This window comes from Salmo trutta, chromosome 12, assembly GCF_901001165.1.
Source record: "Salmo trutta chromosome 12, fSalTru1.1, whole genome shotgun sequence".
NCBI lineage: Eukaryota > Metazoa > Chordata > Actinopteri > Salmoniformes > Salmonidae > Salmo > Salmo trutta.
In genome coordinates this window covers 59,697,169-59,706,142 of record NC_042968.1, presented here as the reverse complement: position 1 = coordinate 59,706,142, position 8,974 = coordinate 59,697,169, and the positions used below count along the sequence as shown (strand labels likewise).

At 42.7% G+C, this 8,974-nt stretch overlaps 1 pseudogene; it reads left to right on the top strand.

Moving 5' to 3' along the window:
* Window positions 1–2,569: 2,569 nt before the first annotated feature.
* LOC115203886 (uncharacterized serine-rich protein C215.13-like) lies at window positions 2,570–8,728 on the top strand (annotated as a pseudogene).
* Window positions 8,729–8,974: the final 246 nt, after the last annotated feature.

Genomic DNA, 8,974 nt, shown 5'->3' with positions numbered 1-8,974 from the left:
TTCCTAAATCCTCCGACAATGTCTTCAGCCGCGCCTCATGGCGACCAATCACTGTTCCATGGTGAGTGAGAGCCGACCGTAAATGGTGGAGCTCGGAGTGTCCCTCGGACGATGGAGAAATCTCTGCTGGGTGACATTAGTGCTAGTACAAACTCGGACCCAGGCGCAGAGAAACACAGCAGGCAGTGGTAAGGGTAAATCCAGAATATTTACTTAAGGTCTCCATAGCAAAACAACAATGCAAGGGCACACGAGAACACTGACCAAAACATGAGACCTGAGCAACTGGCTCAGTCCACAGAGGAACCTAAATAGTCATCCAGCAGGTGATCCCAATAAGCCCAATCAGGGTCACCTGGATACTAGAAGTAACCCAAGGGTGCTCTCCAGTGGCAACCTCAGGTAGTACACTCAAGGGAGAAAACCTGACCTGTGACACAATGATGGGATAACTGAATTGCTATTGCCCAAATGAAGACGACACAAATGTAATTAACAACCTTATACCAAATCTGACTTAAAAAACTAACTTTTTATTGTAAACTTTTTTTTTATTAAATTTGTACCTTAATGTAAATTCCTAGAATATCTACATGTACATACTACCTCAATCAGCCTGACTAACCGGTGTCTGTATGTTGCCTCGCTACTTTTATAGTCTCGCTACTGTATCTAGCCTCGCTACTGTTATTTTTCACTGTCTTTTTACTGTTGTTTTTATTTCTTTACTTACCTATTGTTCACCTAATACCTTTTTTTGCACTATTGGTTAGAGCCTGAAAGTAAGCATTTCACTGTAAGGTCTACATCTGTTGTATTCGGCGCACGTGACAAATAAACGTTGATTTCATTTGATCATAGCCCATTGTCCTTCACTTTAAAGCTCAAACCTCCTATGCCAATAACATTGACATGGCGATTCAACACAATGTTACTTGGAGATAAGGAGTTTACCTCATATCTCAATACACATATATACATTGTTTTGGGGAATAAATGTAGATAATGAGGTATGCCCAACTGTTGTCTGGGAAGCTCTTAAAGCATATATGAGAGGTTGTATCCTGTTTTACTCTTCACATGAGAAAAAGAAGATACTAGAACAGAAAATCCATGATTTTAGAAAGAAAGCACAGTTTAGACAGTGGAAAACTTTGAAGCTTGAATATAACACAATAAAAACCTGTTCTGCAGAGATTGTAGCCCTGAAATCCAAACAACAATAGATTGAGCAGGGTGAAAGGGAGGGGGAAATGTTTGCTTGGCAAATCAAGAAAGAGGAGGAGGAATGTACCATCCATGGCATTAAAATCCCAGAAGGTAGCATAACAACGGATTCTTCTGAAATTAACTCAGTCTTTAAAACATTTTATCACAATCTGTATCAATCCCAAAAACAAAATGTATGAATATGGATAGAAACATTTCCCTACGTGAGCTTATGCTCACAGCAGCTCTAGAGAAAAATGACGACCTCTTTCACAATGCTAGAATCACCCTGCTTAAAAAGAAAGATACGGATCCATTGTTATGCGGATCCTTCCACCCAGTATCACTTTTGAATGTGGATTACAAAATCATTGCTAAGATTGGCCTTTCACATAGAAATAGTAATACATAAGTTGATTCACTTAGATAAAACAGGGTTCATACGGAATAAGATGTCTTCAGATAATCTCAGAGATTTTTTTTCATATAATCCATCATACCAGGAACTTGAACCTTCCAAAAGTGGCATTATCATTAGATGCTGAAAAATCTTTTGATCGGGTGGAATAGGCATATTTGGTGGCTGTCTTAAAAAAAGTTTGGTCTTGGTGTGGTATTTATTTCCTGGATTGAGCTATTGTATAAAACCCCTAAAGCAGCTATAAGAACAAATAGACAAATCTCTGATCCATTTAAGTTATCCTGAGGGACAAGACAGGGATGCCCTCTGTCCAGTTATTTATTTGCTTTAGCCACAGAACCCCTAGCATCATAAATTAGAACTCATGGCTCAATCCGGGGAATAGAGCTTGATGGAGAACAACATGTGATATTGTTGTATGCAGATGACATTTTACTGTATTTACATTTGTTGGACAAATGGTGCTGTATTTGGATTCAAATAGGATTGTGAGAAAACTGAAATAATGCCCATTTCTATTATTAAGTAGATTTCAGTGGAAATATGGAATGAAAATGATGCACTTTCAGATCAAAAAGAAAAGAAAACACACACACACACACAAACACAGAAATGGAATCATGGCCTCAGAGGGAAATGTCTGTTGGTTGTCTCTGCTGGGAGACTGGAGCTGACTAAACAAACAATACGCATTAAACACACATACTAAGACACATACCATACACACTGTAATCCATAATATATGTTATCATCATCAGGATCAGCAGCATCATTAGGCCACCAGGGTCAGGCAGACTGGCCATGGCCTAATTTGGATTATGGGCCAGTCACAGAGTCAATGGAGCACACACATAGCCATTGTACACACACACATGCACACAGAAATGAATACACACACCCAAACCGGAATATACAGAAAGGAACACACACAAGATCGACGTCTGATCCAGTGACCCAGTCACAGAGATGAGGAAGGCATTATTGTGCCTGGTCTCCTGAATGAGCTCTGATACTGTCTGTCAGAGCCAACAGGCTTATCAGGCCTTGGAGAAGCAGACGATTACTGGGATATACAACAAGTTGAGGTGAGGTAAGTGAAACAACAACATATTAAGATCCTTGCAAGTAAACCCTTCAAAAATAGCTGGCCTAGCTGGCCTATACCTGTTACTTTCTTTTCAGAATCTTGGTGATTTGTCTGTAAGGCCTATTAGGCTATTTTCTTCATTGCTGTATGATTGTAGGGCTACTGCAACCAGTCTAAAAAAAACTATAGCCAAGTTCCTTCACAAACATGTGACATTTTTTGCAGAAGCAAAACTCTTTAGTAAGTGGGAAGCAAAACCCATAGCCACATGTTGATTGGGGCCGCTCAAACTCAGGATCTTACTTCACTTAAACGCCTCACACTGCCAAAGCGTCTGACTCGAGAAGATGGAGATGATTCCCGTGCTGTTCAACGCTCTCGCATTGCTGTCGGTGTTGGGACGAACTGGGGCAAGAACATCATCACCCAGTACAACCCCTTCAGGTACCGTTTTTCAAATACACAAATACTCACACAGGTACTACTATAGCAATCCTCTATATGAGGCACGTTACAATTCCCACCAAGTGGGTCAATGCTATTGGCACGATGTGTAGGGTGTTTGCCTTTCACGCCAGTGACCCAGGTTCGCTTCGCTGCCCCACCGTTTGCTACACTGCATTTGGTCTGGGTTCTTTGAAGTGTACAGCAACAAATCACTTTTTACAGATAATATTTGATTGAATGATTGGTTGATTGATTGATTGCTGATGGAGGGATTCATTAGTGATTGATTCTCTGCCCCCAGGCCCCTCCACCTCAGACCTGCGTGGTCAGATGTTTACAGTGTCATATTCGTATAGCATAGGATTCACCACACACAGACGCAATCTTTCCCTCTCCTTCCCCCACCATCTACCCTTCTCCTTCCACCTCTCCTTCCTCCTCCTCTTCCTCCTCCTCTGCCTCTGCCTACTCCTCTCCCTACCCCTCTCCTTCCTCCTCCTCTCCCTACCCCACCACCTACCCTTCTCCTTCCACTTCTTTTCCCTTCTCCTCTGCCTATTCCTCTCCCTACCCCTCTCCTCCTTCCACCTCTCCTTCCTCCTCCTCTGCCTATTCCTCTCCCTACCCCTCTCCTCCTTCCACCTCTCCTTCCTCCTCCTCTGCCTATTCCTCTCCCTACCCCTCTCCTCCTTCCACCTCTCCTTCCTCCTCCTCTGCCTATTCCTCTCCCTACCCCTCTCCTCCTTCCACCTCTCCTTCCTCCTCCTCTGCCTATTCCTCTCCCTACCCCTCTCCTCCTTCCACCTCTCCTTCCTCCTCCTCTGCCTATTCCTCTACCTACCCCTCTCTTTCCACCTCTCCTTACTCCTCCTCTTCCTCCCCCACTACCTACCCCTCTCCTCCTTCCACCTCTCCTTCCTCCTCCTCTGCCTATTCCTCTACCTACCCCTCTCTTTCCACCTCTCCTTACTCCTCCTCTTCCTCCCCCACTACCTACCCCTCTCCTTCTTCCACCTCCCCCTCTACCTCTACCACCACCTACCCCTCTCTTTCTCCTTCCACCTCTCCTTCTTCCTCCTCTCCCTACTCTTCTCCTTCCACCTCTCCTTCTCCTTCCACCTCCCCTTCTCCCTTCTCTCCCTCCTCTTCTCCTTCCACCTCTCCTTCTCCTTCCACCTCTCCTTCTCCCTTCTCTCCCTCCTCTTCTCCTTCCACCTCTCATTCTCCTTCCACCTCTCCTTCTCCATCCTCTCCCTACACCACCTCCTCGCCCTCTCTCTCTGCTCTGACTGTGTGTCTGCGTTACATGGCCGAGGAGGAAAAATACTTGACTCTCTTCAGCCTCACTCAGGGAAACTACTGGAACCTGTTACTGGAAAGGAACAGTGAGATGGACCGCCTCTCCATCCATTCCTCCTCTCAGTCCTTCCGCTCCTATAGGCTGCTGTGGTCCATCACACAGCCACGCCCCTGGACAAGCCTGTGCATTACCTGGGAGAAAAAGACGGGCGTGTCCCAGGTGTGGAGGGGCGGGACTGTCAGTATCAGGAAGAGGGTGTTTGGCCAGGTAAGATGAAATAAAGTGGGGAAGATGAGGGAGAGGGGAGGGGGAGACATGTTTAGGGGGTGGCGGAATAGGTGAGAGAGAGGGTGATATACAGTGAGCTCCAAAAGCATTGGGACAGTGACACGTTTTTGTTGTTTTGGCTCTGTACTCCAGCACTTTGGATTTGATATGACACAAAACGGCACATGCATCACAAGCTTGATGTAGTCAGTGGGTGCTATGAATATGGGACCAAGTACTGACATTTTTAGTACTTTAACCTCTCTGGGCCAGTGGGACGCTTGCGTCCAACCTACTCAACAGCCAGTGTAATCCCGTGGCGTGATATTCAAATACCTTAGAAATGCTATTACTTCAATTTCTCAAACATATGACTATTTTACACCATTTTAAAGACAAGACTCTCGTTAATCTAACCACACTGTCCGATTTCAAAAAGGCTTTACAACGAAAGCAAAACATTAGATTATGTCAGCAGAGTACCCAGCCAGAAATAATCAGACACCCATTTTTCAAGTTAGCATATAATGTCACATAAACCCAAACCACAGCTAAATGCAGCACTAACCTTTGATGATCTTCATCAGATGACAATCCTAGGACATTATGTTATACAATACATGCATGTTTTGTTCAATCAAGTTCATATTTATATCAAAAACCAGCTTTTTACATTAGCATGTGACTAGCATGTGACTAGCATTCCCACCGAACACTTCCGGTGAATTTATTAAATTACTCACGATAAACGTTCACAAAAAACATAACAATTATTTTAAGAATTATAGATACAGAACTCCTTTATGCACTCGCTAGGTCCGATTTTAAAATAGCTTTTTGGTGAAAGCACATTTTGCAATATTCTGAGTAGATAGCCCGGCCATCACAGGCTAGCTATTTTGACACCCACCAAGTGTGGTACTCACCAAACTCCAATTTACTATTAGAAAAGTTTGATTACCTTTGCTGTTCTTCGTCAGAATGCACTCCCAGGACTTCTACTCCAATAACAAATGTTGGTTTGGTTCCAAATAATCCATAGTTATATCCAAATAGTGCCGTTTTGTTCGTGCGTTCAAGACACTATCCGAAGGGTAAAGAAGGGTGACGCGCCCGACGCGTTTCGTGACAAAAAATTCAAAATATTCCATTACCGTACTTCCAAGCATGTCAAACGCTGTTTAAAATCAATTTTTATGCTATTTTTCTCGTAAAAAAAAGTGATAATATTCCGACCGGGAGTCGTTGTTTTCGTTCAAAGAGAGAGAAAGTAAACATGGTGTCAGCTCGTGCACGCGCCTCCAGTTTCATTGTCCTCTGATCGACCATTATCCAAATGCGCTAATGTTTTTCAGCCAGGGCCTGCAAAGCCACAATTCATCATTCTGGCGCCTTCTGAGAGCCTATGGGAGCGTTAGAAAATGTCACGTTATGCCAGAGATCCCCTGTTTTGGTTAGAGATGATCAAGAAGGCCAAGATATAGTCAGAGAGAGCGCTTCCTGTTTGGAATCTTCTCAGGTTTTGGCCTGCCAAATGAGTTCTGTTATACTCACAGACACCATTCAAACAGTTTTAGAAACTTTAGGGTGTTTTCTACCCAAATCAAACAATTATATGCATATTCTAGTTACTGGGCAGGAGTAGTAACCAGATTAAATCGGGTACGTTTTTTATCCGGCCGTGCAAATACTGCCCCCTATCCCCAACAGGTTTTAATACACATACGCTTAAGTAAATATGTCCCAATACTTTTGGTCCCCTAAAATGGGGGGACTATGTACAAAAAGTTATTTCACCCGATATGGATGAAAATACGTTCAACTTAATGCTGACAGCCTACACTCTCATAGTCATGTATCATTTCAAATCCAAAGTGCTGATGTACAGAGCCAAAACAACAAAGAATTGGTCACTGTCCCAATACTTTTAGAGCTCACTGTAAGTGCACCACCGTTGACCCCGAGCCTCTCAACATCTGTCTTGAGGTAGTTTCGATATCTCTCAAAAAAGATACTGAACTGTCTAATGAAGTAATTCAGGATAATGTATATGAGAGTGTGCCTTTATTATATAGAGTGCCTTCTGAAAGTATTCAAACCCATTTACTTTTCCACATTTTGTTGTGTTACAGCCTGAACTTAAAATGTATTAAATTTAGATTTTTCGGGTGACTGGCCTACACACAATACCCCATAATGTCAAAGTGGAGTTGTTTTTTTTCCTTTTTACAAATTATTAAACATGAAAATCTGAAATGTCTTGTGTCAATGCGTATTCAACCGCTTAGTTAAGGCAAGCCTAAATACTGTAAGTTCAGGAGTAAAAATGTGCTTAACAAGCCACGAAAATACGTAGCATGGACTCACTCTGTGTTTAAGAATAGTGTTGGAATCGGAATGGAGGTAAGCGCAGGCAAAATCCTAGAGGAAAACCTGGTACAGTCTGCTTTCCATCAGACACTGGGAGATGAATTCACATTTCAGCAGGACAATAACCTTAAACATCTACACTGGAGTTACTTACCAAGAAGACAGTGTATTTTCCTGAGTGGCCGAATTACAGTTTTTACTTAAATCTACTTCAAAATCTATGGCAATACCTGAAAATGGTTGTCTAGCAATGATCAACCAATCAACCAATTTGACAGAGATTGAAGAATTTTGAAAAGTATAATTGGCAAATGTTGCACATTCCAGGTGTGGAAAGCGCTTAGAGACTTACCAAAGAGACTCGCAGCTGTAATCACTGCCAAAGGTGCTTGTACAAAGTATTAATTCAGGGGTGTGAATATTTATGCAAATTAGATATTTCTGGATTTATTTTTCAATAAATTTGGAAACATTTGTAATAACTTGTTTTCTTTTCACTTTGTCATTATGGGGTATTGTGTGTAGATGGGTGAGACAAATATATATTTAATAAATGTTTTATTCAGGCTGTAACACAACAAAATGTGGAAAAAGTCAAGGGGTATAAAGGCACTGTATTATCATGTTTTCTAATTAAATGCTGTGTGTGTTTATCTGTGTGTGTATGCATGTGTAGGTGACCAATGGGCCTCCTGTCTTGAAAGTGTATAAGTTTGAGGGGCAGGTAACTGATGTGGAAGTGTGGGACAGAGTCCTCTCCCCAAGCTGGATAATGTCCTACATGTCTGGTTGGACATACTGGTCCTACACCCCTGGTAATGTGCTGACCTGGTCCAAGGCCATCTACTCCACCAATAGTGAGGTTCTCCTGGAGACAAACACCTACAACTCTGACCATAAGCCTATCAGAGGCCAGCGCCAGCCCCCAAGACCAATGACAAGGAAGAAAATGAGGAAATTTGAATGGAAGAAGAGAGAGAGGGCAGAGCAGATAGCGAGAACACGGCCATAGGGGAGAGTAGTGATTGCCACTAACCCTTACTTTAGATTAGAAGATGTACAGTATGTCCCATCTTCATGTATGACCCAGCGATGCTTCTTACTTGTGAATCACTCTGGATGAATGTCTGTTCAAATTCTGATTCTGTGATTTACCATGTCTGCCCTGATGGTCCCCAGGGTCAAATGAAGTCCTACTTTGGCTGATGATCAGGTCGTTTGCCCCTTGCGTCTTCCATGTCTGTCAGCTAAGTATCTCCACTAGCCAAGTGTGGACGTGAGCTCACCTAGCTAGCTATGATAGTGCTACCCATTAGAGCTGTGGCACCACCTCCTCCCTGACAGAGAACACATCACACTTTATGCTCAGCACATAACCTGCCGGGGAAATCCAACCAGACAGGGAAATGAAAACCAATGAATACAGCAGTTCTCAGGCAGGCTAGAAGCACAATATTGTTACTGTTGCATCACATTGGATGACCACAAGTAACTTAAGTTACATACTGCAGCTTTAAATGATTGTTAAAGGATTTAGTTTATTGTTAAATCCTTTGAATGATTTACATGATTTAAAAGATTGTTAAAATGAAGCATGTGGCAAATTAAAAGTCATTGGTGAGAAACATTTGTGTGTTATATTTATTGGAATAGGCTTAACCTTGGTCTATGAAACTTGCCTTTTGGTAAGGTTAATACTAAAATGTTACCATGACAAAACAGCCTCATCACTATTTAACATAAAAATATGTTACGGAGCACTCAGCTGTCCTGACTTTAGGAGGAAGCTTGTTCCACCATTGGGATGCCAGAACAGAGAATAGCTTAGACTGGGCTGAGCGGGAGATGCCCTCCCGTAGGGGTGGGAGGGCCA